Source organism: Arachis duranensis, chromosome 1 (genome assembly GCF_000817695.3).
Source record: "Arachis duranensis cultivar V14167 chromosome 1, aradu.V14167.gnm2.J7QH, whole genome shotgun sequence".
Taxonomy (NCBI): domain Eukaryota; kingdom Viridiplantae; phylum Streptophyta; class Magnoliopsida; order Fabales; family Fabaceae; genus Arachis; species Arachis duranensis.
In genome coordinates, this window is record NC_029772.3 from 8,627,968 (window position 1) to 8,642,469 (window position 14,502).

General features: G+C 32.7%; 1 protein-coding gene and 1 long non-coding RNA gene across 2 annotated transcripts in view; one reads left to right on the top strand and one right to left on the bottom strand.

Moving 5' to 3' along the window:
- Positions 1-14,502, bottom strand: part of LOC127745742 (protein MEI2-like 5) — a 71,888-nt gene that overhangs the window by 47,458 nt on the left and 9,928 nt on the right. The window lies entirely within an intron of this gene.
- Positions 5,210-8,088, top strand: LOC127745744 (uncharacterized). Its single transcript, XR_008007175.1, has 3 exons — positions 5,210-5,364; positions 5,455-5,509; positions 7,772-8,088. It is a non-coding gene; the product is annotated as an uncharacterized LOC127745744 (long non-coding RNA).

The window sequence follows — 14,502 nt, forward strand, 5'->3', positions numbered from 1 at the left end:
TAGGTCTAAACCTTGTCTGTGGTATTCTGAGTAGGATTCAATGATTGAATGACTGTGACGTGCTTCAAACCTGTAACCTACTGGGCGTTAGTGACAGACGCAAAAGAGTGATTCTATTTCGGTAGGGGAGGGAACCAAACCGGTGATTAGCCACACTGTGACAGAGTGCATGAGCATTAGTTTTCACTGCGAGGATGGGATGTAGCCATCAACCATGGGTGATGCCTCCAGACGATTAGCCGTGCGACTGACAACCGCATAGGATCGTAAGAAGAATTGGATGAAGGCAGTAGGAAAGCAGAGAGACGGAAGGGAAGGCGTCTTCATACGCTTATCTGAAGTTCCTACCAATGAATTACATAAGTATCTCTATCTTTATCTTTTATGTTATTTTCGTTCATCACCATATCCATTTGAGTTTGCCTGACTAAGATTTACAAGATGACCATAGCTTGCTTCAATACTAACAATCTCCGTGGGATCGACCCTTACTCACGTAAGGTTTATTACTTGGACGACCCAGTGCACTTACTGGTTAGTTGTGCGAAGTTGTGTAATGCCATGGTATTGAGCTACCACGTTTTTGGAGCCATTACCGGGGATTATGAGAGTTGTGAAAAAGTATTGTTCACAATTTCGCGCTACCACAGTGCAGCCTACATCCAGTCTCTATCACAACAATGATGAAATTTCACTATAATCATCTTTGATTACAAACATCAATTCTCCCTAAGAACTACCCTTTCTATCTGGGACAAGTTCAGAATCTAATCTCCAATCCTGAACTTGACTTGGTCACTGCCAAGCTTTCAACTGCTAAGTGCTAACCCAACTTGCAAGGGGATTTCCACAGAATCATGTAACACAACACAGATGTACAAAGGAACTCTAAGGACATCTATGGCTTTTTCTTTTAATTTTGTGCATTCTGCCTTTTTTCGCTCTATGGATTTTTCTTACAAACCTCACTGTTTGCCTTTTTTCATGAGACTCAAGACAGAAAAAATTAAATAGAAAATTACAAAATGAAAAACATTGAAGGAGAAGAACTTCTGTTAGCTTAAGTAGCTATGTGAACACTGTGCCTTACACTCTCACTCCTTGCTTCAAGTCCTGGCTGTTCTCCCTTATTTATAGAAGGGGAAGCCTCCACGGTTGAAAACATTTGAACCAAGCTAAAATTCTTCTTCTTCAAGAAAATCGGTTCGGCCAGAGAGAGAGGAGAGGAAATTGAATACTTTATCCAACATGCAATTACATCTGAGTCTTCCCTTTACACCAAGCTTCATCAATCCGAGCCATCCCTCTTTGCTTGCACACCAAGAAGGACTCCTAGCCCTTGATGAGTTCTTGATGATGACAGCTTCTTCTTCTCTAACTTCTGCATCTTCTCCACGTAGCTACAGTAGCTACCTCCTGTGGTAGTTGAGACAAGCCATCCCTTGAGGATCTTCTTCCTCTGACCGAAATCTCCTCTTTCATTTTTGGTATGGAGAGTTTGATCTTACTTCACCAAAGCTTACCTTTCTTGGTGAAGATCTCAACCACAACATACTTTTTATTTTCTTTTTCTTGCCATCATTGTGATGGTCTTGTTGCTTGCTTCTTCTTCTTTCAGGTAGCTTGCTATAGCTTCCATGTTTCCTCTGTGAAATGACCGAGAGTTTAAGAGAGATGAGAGAGAAGAGAAAGTAGAAAGAAAAGCAATCAAATAAATTTGAACAAATTAATTAAAGATGAGTTGATTTTACTTCCCTTTGCTTTAGGTAACGTGTAGCATTAAGTGCTATCTAATCAATTCCTTTTTCTCTTTCTTATTCCCAATGTCTGTATAAACTCTCCTTGATAAAATTTGAATTCCATCACATGATGAAAAAAAAAGATCCGTTGGAAGTATTTCTTGCTTTCTCTCAATATTGGTTTCGGACCAAACAAGCTAGTTTCTAGTAGAAATATTAACTTGGGCTAAGAATAATAGTAAATGAATCTGGCCCAATATAGAAATCATTGTTTCAGCCACAATAAAAAATTGTATCAATGTTGAAAATATTTTAATGGGCTTGCTTTATTTTTCTCTTTCTTTTCGGCCCAACAAGCATAATCTGCACAGCAAAATTATTTAGTTTAGTACATATGATCAAAGATCAAATTAATAATTTTTCAATTAATTATGTTAATAATGTTTGATCATCATTAATTTAAATTAGAGTTTTTCAAACTCATCAAATAGCATCGTCTCTGTCATCGGGGTTAACTTTATACTGATCCATCATCAGATCTCTGATGGCAGAATCCTCATGACTTTCAACATTATCTTCCATCATGTCAGCATTACCAACTTAAATGTTAGACCCCTCTGGGCTACCTTCAGGTGGCATATTTAGATCGATCATCGTTCTTCTAATATTCCGTCTAACAGCTCCACTTGACAGACTATCATCGACAATATCCACAGATGATCTTCGTCCACCCAACTCAACGAGGAACACGAATAATTTCAATAGATGAATATTTGTTCATCGGTTGTGCCACGACCTTATAAGACGTACGTCCTCGTCGTCACGTAACCGATACCTAATTCAAAGCGACAGAAATATTTCTCAAAACTGTGGTCTAATAAACATACTAACAACAGAGACAAGCCAATTGTGACATACCATTTATAAAACAAATTGTCATCAACTTCAATCGGATATCTGTAGTAAATTTTTTCACTCTTTTTATCTATTGCTGTCCAACGAAATGCATTATCAGATTCTTTAACGCTGTTAGACTGTTGACTTTCGGTGTCATATATGTAATTATTGGTTGTCCAAACCTAAAAACAATAGAGTCTTCTTCATTATACACTATTTCACCATTATAATGAATGGATAACAATGTATTCATTGACATTATAGGAAAAAAATACCAAGAATGAGAATGAAAGTGGAGAATGAAATTGTGGTTTTAAGTTCTGTTCTCCAGCAATGATGCTTTTATTTTGGAAATTCAACCTGAAGTTTGCCGGGGTGCGGCAAACTCTATATAAATTATAGAGTTTGTTGGGGATGCAACAAACTTGCCCTAAATGCACAAAAAAATTAAAAAAATCGTATTCAAAAAATTAAAATTCAAAAATCTTGTTTGGAGAAACAAATATTTTTTATTTTATTTTAAAAAAATTATTTTTTATTTATCAAATATTTCTATAAAATAAATACTTCAAAAGAACTCTAATAAATTTTTTATAATATTAACATACAGCCATACATCTTGTAATAGACCTTAATTTTTTGCTTAGACTTCAAACCCCATGATGATGCCTATTTAGGTTCCTGGTGGGCCAAAAACCATGTTCCTTCCACATGCTTCCTCAACCCTCACTCACTTGTCAACATATATACACTCCATTCTTTCCTATATTACTTTTCTAATATTTAGGGTTTAGGATGAATTTAAAACTGATTGATTTAGTTTAAAACAAATTGAATTAAAAATTAATAAAAATATTACGTAACGTAAAAAATCAGTCACCAAATTAATTATTATATATTTATATATAAATATATATAATTTAATTTATTTTTAATATATATTTTATATTATAGTTAATTTTAATAATTGAGTTTGGTGTATATATAGTTAGTATGACATTAGTATTATTAAGATGGATGAATCGATAGATAATGTTATTATGAATTTGTCAAATATTATTATCATCATTTGTGTCTACTTTATTCTTATGAGTTAATAGCTAAAATTATTTCTGAAAGATATTTTGATTTTTATTTTGGTTTTCGAAAGACAAAATTAATCGAAATCATCTCCGAAAGATATACAATTTGATCACGTTAGTCTTTTCGTTAGTTGGATGATGATGTGTCACGTTAAGTACCACGTGGCATGATGATGTGGTGGGTTAATACCACGTGTCACAAGATGATTGGTTGATATATTAGATTAGTGACACGTGACACATCACGTGACGTGTCACTTGACATGTAAAAAAATTATTTATAATCAAAATAGTTCTTGAAAGTTCAAAGGTAAGTCATTTTCATCCCTAAAATTTTAAAAATTAATCAAATCTTATTAATTTTTTTTATAATATTTAATTTGAAATATTTTTTGATACTACTAATTTTAATAAAAATGTAATTGACAAACAAAAAATTAGTAATTATATCTTTTCTTCTTAAAATTTTTTTCAATAAAATTATCTCTCTTCTTTAATTCTTCTCAAAATCTCTCTTATTTTTTTCTATTTTAAAATATTTTTCTTACATTTATATTTGTTAACCAAAATAAAATTATACCACTATTTTTTTAATATATTTTTTTTATTACAATATTACTTACATATAGAATATAATGGTAGTAATATTAAAAGAAAATGACTATGAATTTCCACTATACCACTATACTTTAGTTATTAAATTTTCTTGACGCCACAATAATTTTACATTAAATCATTGACTCAAACCAACAAGGCAACAACTCAGAAAATGGCCATGAATTTCCTTCTTCAGATGGAACGCGTCTGGGAGGATGCAATCTTTTGTAAAGGCAGCAGAACAAATGTTTTCCATTATGATAAGGAAAATGCTATAGTATATTGTGTTGGGTATATTAGTACGAGAAAATGACAAAATTTTATATTTGTGTAATAGTTTTAAGGCAGTTTTATTAGAGAGATATTTGTTCTTACAATTAGTTGTTATAAGATTAATGACAATATTCTTTTAAGATACAATGAATCTAAGAATTTTTTAATTAGTAATAGTAAAAAATTCTCAACTCTTTTGAACAAAGAAAATCTCTTAATAGTTGATTAAAATGTACATTTAGTACTTGTGTTTTTTAAATGGTGGACAAGGACTTATTATACATATTGCACGTAGCAATTATGATTAGTTACGTATATAAATGGTTGTATCTTTTCTATTGCCAATAGATATATAAAACCCGGTTAATTAACGGCTAATTAACCCGTAAATGAGAATTTATTCTAGAAAGTTTTAAATGTGATTTTTATGGCTAAATGTGATAAAGGAGATTGAGACGAGAATTTTGGTACCAATTTTATAGAATTCGGACCAAGATTGGACCGAACGGGCCAAACCGGGCCAACCGGACCCAAAGTGGGCCCTTAGCCCAACATAACTAAACCAAAACCCTAGTTTTCAGCACTCTCTCTCCTCATTTGAGACACTAAACACGCTGAAATGGAGGCCATGAAGAGAAGAACACTCTCTCAAGTTCTTTCTCTCACTTGATCTTCAAACCACCATAACTTTTGATCTAGAGCTCCGATTGCCGCACCGTTTGCGGCCACGCATTCACCGCGGAGAGCTCTACAAAAACCATACAATCAATCTTGAGGTAAGCCATGTTTTGCTCCTCGAATTTCCAGCCTTATTTTCGAGTTTTATGAGCAAAAATGTTGAGATTTTGGGCTCTTTGATGTTATAGGACCCAACTCTCTTGAAGAAGAAGGTTAATCTTGTCTTCTTGGACTTTGGGTATGGTAAGATTCTCAACCCTAGTGTAATTTGTGGTTCTATGATGTTTGGGTTTTGAGATGTTGTGTATGGGTGTGATGATTGTGGCTTAGGTTTTGTATATGTGAATATTGGAGCTTGATTGGTGATATTAAAAAGCTTGAAAAAGGTTTGGTGGTGAAAAATCTGTTCTTGGAGGTGTTGAGGCCTTGAGAGCTTGAGGAAAAGTGGTTTGGAAGTGCTCCGGTTGAGCTTGGAAAATCGGCTAAGGTGTGGTCTCGGTTTCTCGTATCTAATATATAATGTGGTAGGAAATACTTAGGCTAGAGGCCCTAAGATAGGCGTTGAATTGTTGATGTTGTTGGATGATTGAAATATATGATGTGGTCATATATGTGATGATGATTATTGATGCCTTGATGGTATGATGTATGAGAAATATGCATGTTGTGATATATGCTTGATGATTGGTTATGGTTGAATTGTGGACTGAACCATGTTGATGGTGAGTATGATATTAATTGTGTACAATGATGATTTATTGGAAGTGGTGTTGTTGAAAATTGGCATGAGGAAGAGTATATGATATGTCAATGCGTTTGAGTTTGAGCCACTTGGGGGAAGTGGGTTAAAATGATGGGATAGTGATTTTGTAAATTGTGGCAAAGTGTCAATGTGTGAGTTGAGGAGGCTTGATGTTGAATTTGATATATTTTGATTGATTTCAAAGAAAATGGATGAAATTGGCATGTTTTGATTGATTTTGAAAAGAGTTAAAAATGACTTGTTTTGAAAATGGTACTTTGTGGTTTTGTATGAAAAATATGGTTTTTTGGGCATACTTTGACGGGACATAACTTGTATTACGGATCTCTGTTTTGTGCCAAATCTGTTTAGAAATAAAATTGGATTCAGGATGTCCATGCCGTTCGAAGAACGGGTGAAAAACGATTTAAAATGAGGAAGTTATGTCCATCGGAAGATTGGGGGTTGAATCTGTGAATTCTACAGTTTTTAACTTAGAAAATTTTTAGCATGACCCCCCGTGCGTAGGTGCACTTGGCGCGTACGTGCCGTTCTTCTCGAAAACGCCATCCACACGTGCGCGTGATGTGCGCGGGCATGCCGAATGTGCTGCACCCAATGCCCAGCCATTTTCCAGAGAGTTGTGCCAGAACTGTGCCAGTTTTGTGCCTGAGGCACGAGAGCACCCACGCGTATGCGTGGTTGACACGTGCGCGTTGCTTGGCTATTTTTCAATCCTCGCGTTAGCCTGCATGACGCATACGCGTCGATGAGTTTTGTGGCCATCCACACGTGCACGTGGAGTGCGCGTACGCGGGGCCCTGTTTTCATCCCAAAGTTAATTTTTCAGTTTTAAAAGCCAAATCTCATACTTCTAAGCCTCCGATCTCACTACTTATCTCTTAAATCATTATGATATGCCTAGCAATTAGAAAAGGAGCTAGGGGATGTGGTAACTTGCGAGTGAAGCAAGGGAAAAATGAATGATCAATGAGGATCAAAGATGATTATGTGAGAGGCGGAGGATGGCGGTGGAAGTGCTTGTTATGTCATGGGCTGAAGGGTCATAATTGTTGATGAATTGGCTGGTTATGGATTTAACCGTGAGTCGGATGGCTAGATTATTGCCGTGTTATGGCGGAGCCATGATTATGGCTAAGTATAAATGCATATATGTTGTTGAATAAATTGTGAATGTTGCACTTCCACTGTTGGAGATGAGAGTTTCCCTGGATGGAAGCAGTGACTAGCCACCACGTGCTCCAAGTTGAGACTCGAAGCTCTTTTGACCCTATGTCGTAAGGGTGGCCGGGCACTGTGAAAGCCCGGATGAGCTCGCCCCCGTAAATATTCACCAGTGAAGGTGATGGATATGGATCATGATTATGATCAAGTTTATGATGAGTATAACTCGAGTTGGGGATGCGCGACAGAGGGACAGTCCAATGGTTAGCTACCAGGACTTGTCGGGTTGACTGTTCCTATTTGTATATTTCTTATTTGATATAACTGTGTTTGCTACGTTATACTCCTCTTGGTGGTTGGGAGGTGTGAAGGAATTGGAAAGGGAAGTATTAGTTAGACTGAAGAATCTTTAGTCAGTCGCCACATATGGTTTAGCTTGTATATAAGCTTTGATATTATGTGGAGGAAGTTCTAGGATTGCCTTCGGCTTTCCTCTATTATTATGTATTATATATGTGGAAGCTGTTACCATGCTGGGGACCTCTGGTTCTCACCCATGCGGATTTTGTGGTTTTCAGATGCAGGACGTGAGGTTTCTCGCTGAGGCCTGCTGGAGACTTCTGGATTTGCGAAGATCCTTTGTTCTCGGGACTATGTTTTGGTTTATATGTTTTGCTTAGATACTTTTATCTCCATTAAATAATACAAACTGAGATGACTCCTCTTATGGGAGATTTTGGAGAATAGGTTTTATGTATTTGTGTCCCTTTGGGTTTTCTTTAGGGTTTTCCTTATTTTATCATATGTATATATTGCTATGCTCGGACCGGTTATCTTCGCAGCCGGATTTTGAGTCTTGATATTCCTATTTTTGACACTCCTTTGTATATATATAATCTCGCGTTGGTTTATCCTTTGTTCATTACGTTATCGATTGGAGTGTTGCGCTTTAGGATTTCGATTTTTGTTTACCCCTTTTTCTACAAAGGCTCCTAGTTATAATCAATCATTCATACTATTATACATACTAAATTTTTATTTTTAAGGTCGTAATACGTTGCCATCTCTGAATTATGATTTAAGCATAAGACTCTGTATGGTAGGGTGTTACAAGATACAATGTTTTGAACATGCACAATTCTTAAAGAGTTGTGTCCCTTTAGCCAATAGACATAATGTTTTGAACATACACAATCCTTAAAAGGTTGTGTCCCTTCAACCAAATGGTACTAAACGGTTAATAACCGTTTATTAATATTAATAATAATATTATTAATAATATCAATAATATTAATAATATTAATTAATTAAATTTGTAAATACTCTTCAATCCCCCACTATTTACAAAATTTAAATGTCATACAATGCAAGTATATGCATAAAGAATGTGTCACTAAGATTAAACATTCTTTTAGTGTAAATTTTAAAGTTTTAATGAAATAATAGGTGTCTAATCGATTAAACATATACTCAATTTGCTAGTATAAAAAATCACACACATTACTTATACCCTCCAAGTTCAAGAGTTTATCATTTTAAGCACTTATATGGCCTTGTGCTCATCCTGGTTTCATGAATATTTACGAGAATAAAACCTCTAAAATTCTCGATTAGAGCGGCACCACTCTTATATTCATATAGGTGGAATCTTTTGATAAATAATATTATCATTCCATTAAGAGTTTTAACTCACCCTCCTAATTTATTGTAAATAGCACTAAATCATATACCTTAGTGCTCCAATTGCTAAATAACTTGTTATTACCCATTAAACCTTGAAACTAGTGGTCTACTAGAATAAGGTTGGTTTCCCATCATTTAGCAATAATAGGTTTTAATCCCATTTTAGCAGTAGTCTCTTTGATTTTATCCCTTGACAAACCTTTAGTTAAAAGGTCTGCTAAATTTCCTTGAGATCTTACATAAGTAATGGTAATTACACAATCATCTATTAGTTGCCTCACAAATTCATGTCTCAAACTTATATGTCTATACTTTCCATTATAAACTTTATTATATGCTTGAGACATGGTTGATTTACTATCACAGAAGATTGAAATGGCTGTAGTCTGATGTGGCCACAGCTTTATATCATATAACAAGTTTCTTAACCATTCCGCTTCTTTTCCTGCATAGTAGAATATGTAATACATGTTTGTTTCTTTGAGGCCCAACTTATTGCTCCACCACCTATAGTAAAAATCTATCCTGAAGTGAATTTGTTGTCACTAAGATTTGTAATCCAACTTGCGTTGGAATAACCTTCTAAAACTGCGGGATAATCACTATAATGTAATCTCAAGTTTATGGTTTTCTTGAAATAACCAAGAACTCTTGTTATAACTTTTCAATGTTGATTGCTAGGCTTTCTTGTAAACGTTGATAATTTGCACACAGCAAATGCTATATCAGGTCTAGTACAATGCATTACATACATTAAACTTTCTATAGCACTAGCATATTCTAATTGTGCTATAGGGCTTCCCATGTTTCCTTCTAATTTATAGGGTGTGTTAGATTCTTTAATAGTGAGATGATCAAACTTTTTCAATATCTTTTTTATATAATGAGATTGACTTAAAGTAAAGCCAACTTCATTCTTATGCACCTTTATACCTAATATTGTATCTATTTCATTCAAATCCTTCATCTTGAATTTAGAAGTTAGATACTCCTTTGTTACATAAATTCCTTCTAAATTTGTTCCGATTATTAACATATCATCAATATATAAACAAATGATTACTCCATAATCTATAGTAAATTTTGAGTAAATACATTTATCCGCACTATTATATGAGAAGCCATTTGATAACACCACTGAATCAAACTTCTCATGCCATTGTTTAGGCGCTTGTTTTAGCCAAAACAAAGACTTAATTAATTTGCAAACTTTCTTTTCATTTCCGGATAGCACATAGCCTTCCGATTGCTCCATATAAAATTTTTCATTAAAATCTCCATTTAGAAAAGCCGTTTTAACATCCATTTGATGTATATGAAACTTATGTATGGATGCTAATACTATAAGAGTCCTAATAGAAGTCATTCTTGCCACAGGTGCGTAGGTATCAAAATATTCTAAACCTTCTTGTTGTCTAAATCCCTTGGCCACTAACCTTTCTTTAAAGGTTTGTAATGAACCATCAGTGTTATACTTTCTTCTAAATACCCACTTACATCCTATAGGCTTTGATCCTGGAGGCAAATCAACCAAGCCCCAAGTATTGTTAGATAATATTAAGTCCATTTCATCATTTATTGCTTCTTTCCAAAAAGCAGAATCTCTTGAAGCCATAGCCTCTTTGAATGTTTGAGGATCACCCTCTATGTTCATAATAATAGGAATCTTGTTTGTTACAGAATTCCTAATTCCTTCTACCAAAAAGGTAATAGCCTGATAAGAAATAAAATCAAGACCCAAATCCTTTTCTTTTCTTACTCTCAAGCTTTTCCTTGGTTCAATCAACTCTTTGTCGCTTAGACGCTTATTATTTTGATTATTTATTTCTTGTGAAATATTAGTATCATTTTGGGGATACTCTGAATTAGAAGTTGAATCATTGATAAATCTATTTTCAATAAATTCTACCTCTCTTTATTCAACAACTACATTAGACACTAAGTCTAATATTTTATATGCTTTAGAATTTTGAGCATATCCTATAAAAGTGCCTTTTACGCCTCTTGGCCCCAAATTGGTTATCTTTTGATCAAGAACTCGATAAAAGGTTAAACACCCCCACACTTTGAGATAATTTAAATTAGGTTTCCTTCTTTTCCAAATTTCATAAGGAGAAACCTTTCTATGTCTTGATGGTATCCTATTATGGATATGACATGATGTCAATAATGCTTCACCCTATAAATTGTAAGGCAATTTTGCATTTAGTAACATTGAATTAACCATATCCACTAAGGTACAGTTTTTTTTTCCGCCAAACCATTTTGTTGCGGAGTATATAGAGCGGAAGATTCATGCACAATACCATGTAATTCACAAAAGTTATCAAATTCATTAGAAAAATATTCTCCATCTCGATCACTACGAAGAACTTTTATTTTCTTATCATGTATATTTTCTACTTCCATTTTATATTTCTTAAACATTTCAAAAGGTTCATCTTTATTTCTAAGCAAATACACATAAGTAAATATAGAACTATCATCAATAAAGGTTATAAAATATCTTTTTTCTCCTCTAGTGATATTGCCATTTAGTTCACAAATATCACTATGAATCAATTCTAATAAATGTGTATTTCTTTCAACTTTAGGAAAAAGGTTTCTTAGTAATTTTGGATTGTATGCAAATATCACATTTCTTATTAAAATCCTTGTTATTAAGATCAATATAGTTATTCTTTTGCATATATTCAATTGATTTGTAATTTAAGTGTGCTAATCTACTATGCCATAAATCACAAGAATCAACAACATACAATGAAACATTCACTTTATTAATACTAAGTTTAAACATGCCTTCAGTGCAATATCCTTTTCTTACGAATACATCATTCTTAAGCAAGATCACTTTATCGGATTCCATTACAACTTTGAATCCTCTCTTATACAAGAGACTAATAGAAACTAAATTTTTTCTCAAATATGGAACATGAAGTATATTTATTAAACTTAATTTCTTTCCAGATGTAAAATTTAATTCCACAGTTCCTTGACCACAAACTTTGGCTGAGTTGTCATTGCCCATTAAGACCTCTCTATTGTTCACTTCTTTATATGTTTTGAATTGGTTGCAATCATTGCAAACGTGAATAGTAGCCCCTAAATCTCACCACCAGTCAAGTGATTTTCCTTGTGTTGCTATGTTAACTTCTGTAACCATGCCAATATGCATGTTTTGTACTTTTTCTGCAACAATAGCAATTAGATCTTTCTCTTCCACTAAATTGGTCTTTGATGCTTTCTTTTTCAGAAGTCTATATTCTTTGATATAGTGTCCTTTCTTGTGACAATGATAACACTATCTTTGTCTCTTCTTATCTTGCTTTGAATCTTTAGATAACTTTCTTTTTTTCTTATTGGTGTTGTTTTCACCAATATGATTCACTTTAGAACTTTGAGAAAGATACACAGTATCACGTTTTCGAGTTTCCTCCTGTATACGTATATGCCTTAGTAATTTCTCAATTGTGAAGTCCTCACCAAAATGTAAAATTTTCTTCCTATAACCATTCCAAGATGAAGGCAATTTTAAAATAATTGCTCCAACTTGTAATGATTCAGAGATCATCACTTGTAGATCACGAAGTCTACTTACAAGGATTTGCAATTCATGAATTTGATCCATGACAGGCATAGTATCATTCATAATAAATTCAAAATATTTCATCATAATAAACTTATCTGTTCCTTGTCGTTCGGTATTGTACTTTTCTTCCAAAAATTTTCAAATCTCTAATGGTGATTGAATTGATATGTAGAGATCATAGAGTCGGTCGGATAAAGTATTAAGAATATGACCTCGACATGCAAAAGTATCTTCATCACGTTTCTTCTTCAATTGAACAATTTTTCTCTTCCGGTGTGGAATTTTCAGCGGCATCGGCAATTGGTGGTCTTTGGGTCAATCACATATGCAAGATTGAGAACTGAAAGAAGAAACATCATCTTGTCTTTCCAACGGTTGAAGTTCGTTCCATCAAAGCGATCTAATTTAACAAACTCTTGATTCATAACCTTGATCGTAGTGTTTTGATCTTGTGCCATCTTCAAGAAATATCTCTCTAAAATTGTTGGGTATATTTGTATGAGAAGATGACAAAATCTTATATTTGTGTAGTGGTTTCAAGGCACGATTAGATCGCTTTCTTTAGAGAGATATTTGTCCCCACACTTAGTTGCTATAGGGTTAATGACAATACTCTCCCAAGACACAATGAAACCTAAGAATTTCTTAATTAGCAATAGTAAAAAATTCTCAACTCTCTTGAACAAAAAAATCTCTTAATAGTTGATTAAAATGTATACTTAGTACTTGTGTTTCTGAAATGGTGGACAAGAACTTCTTTATACATATTGTACATAGGAATTATGATTAGTTACGTATACAAATGGTTGTGTCTTTTTTATTGTCAATAGATACAATATTTTGAACATACACAATTCTTCAAGAGTTGTGTCCTTTTAGCCAATAAATATAATGTTTTAAATATACATAATCTTTAAAAAATTATATCCCTTCAATGAAATAATACTAAACGATTAATAACCGTTTATTAATATTAAAAATTAATATTAATAATAATATCAATAATATTAATTAATTAAATTTATAAATACCCTTCATATTGTATATACTAATAATTTTTTGCTAAAATTTTACTAAAATGAGGTGGTATTATTCTATTATATATAGTCTTTGAGACTATATTATACTATAATATACTAATAGGTAACCAATTTAACTCTCAATGAATTAGTTCTTAATTTGTGAAAGTTGTAGAATACGGTAGACTATAAACTTTGTGATTATCTAACTTCTCTTTTTTAAGAGTTAAACCATAATCATTTATTGGAAAAAAAAGTATATTTCTAATTGAGAAATTCTCTAAGAAATTCACTAAGAAATTCGCCTTTTGCGTTCGGTAACAAAATCAATTTTCTGGTGTCTATGATTTTTAATTTGCCCACCCTACATAATAGGCTCATTTTTAATAATAATCATAAGTAACTACATTAACCTAGTATAAGTATAAGAAATTAATTTTTAATTAACTAATATTAGTAATTTTTTATGGTAAATTTATTTTTTATAACCCATCTTTTTTAGAGAGTTTAGAGTTTAATTTAGGGCTAGAATTTATAATTGGAAAATATTAAGGGAACATATTGTTTTTGGCCATTATTTATTCACTTAGCCATCAACTTAATTTTTTTACTTTAATTCTTTTATTTTAGTAATCTAACACTATATTGTATCTCATACTTTTAAATATTAATGACTAACTGATGGCTAAAAAAATAAATTTTGATGGCCTTCTAGTATTTCTCTTTATAATTTATATTATAGAATAAATAATTTAGATTTTAGATAGGTTTAATTATTCTGTTAGTCTCTATAATTTTTATTAAATTTTTAATTAGGTTCCTATACTTTTTTTTCTTTTCAATTAGATCTCTATACTACTTTTAATTTTATAATTAGGTCATTTTCATGTTAAAAACATTAAAATTAATAAAATATTTTTTCGAAAATACATGCGGTTAAAGATATAATTATGTTTTTAATTATGAATATTTTTAATTTTTTAAAAAATATTTAGTTAATTTTAACCTTTTTTACACT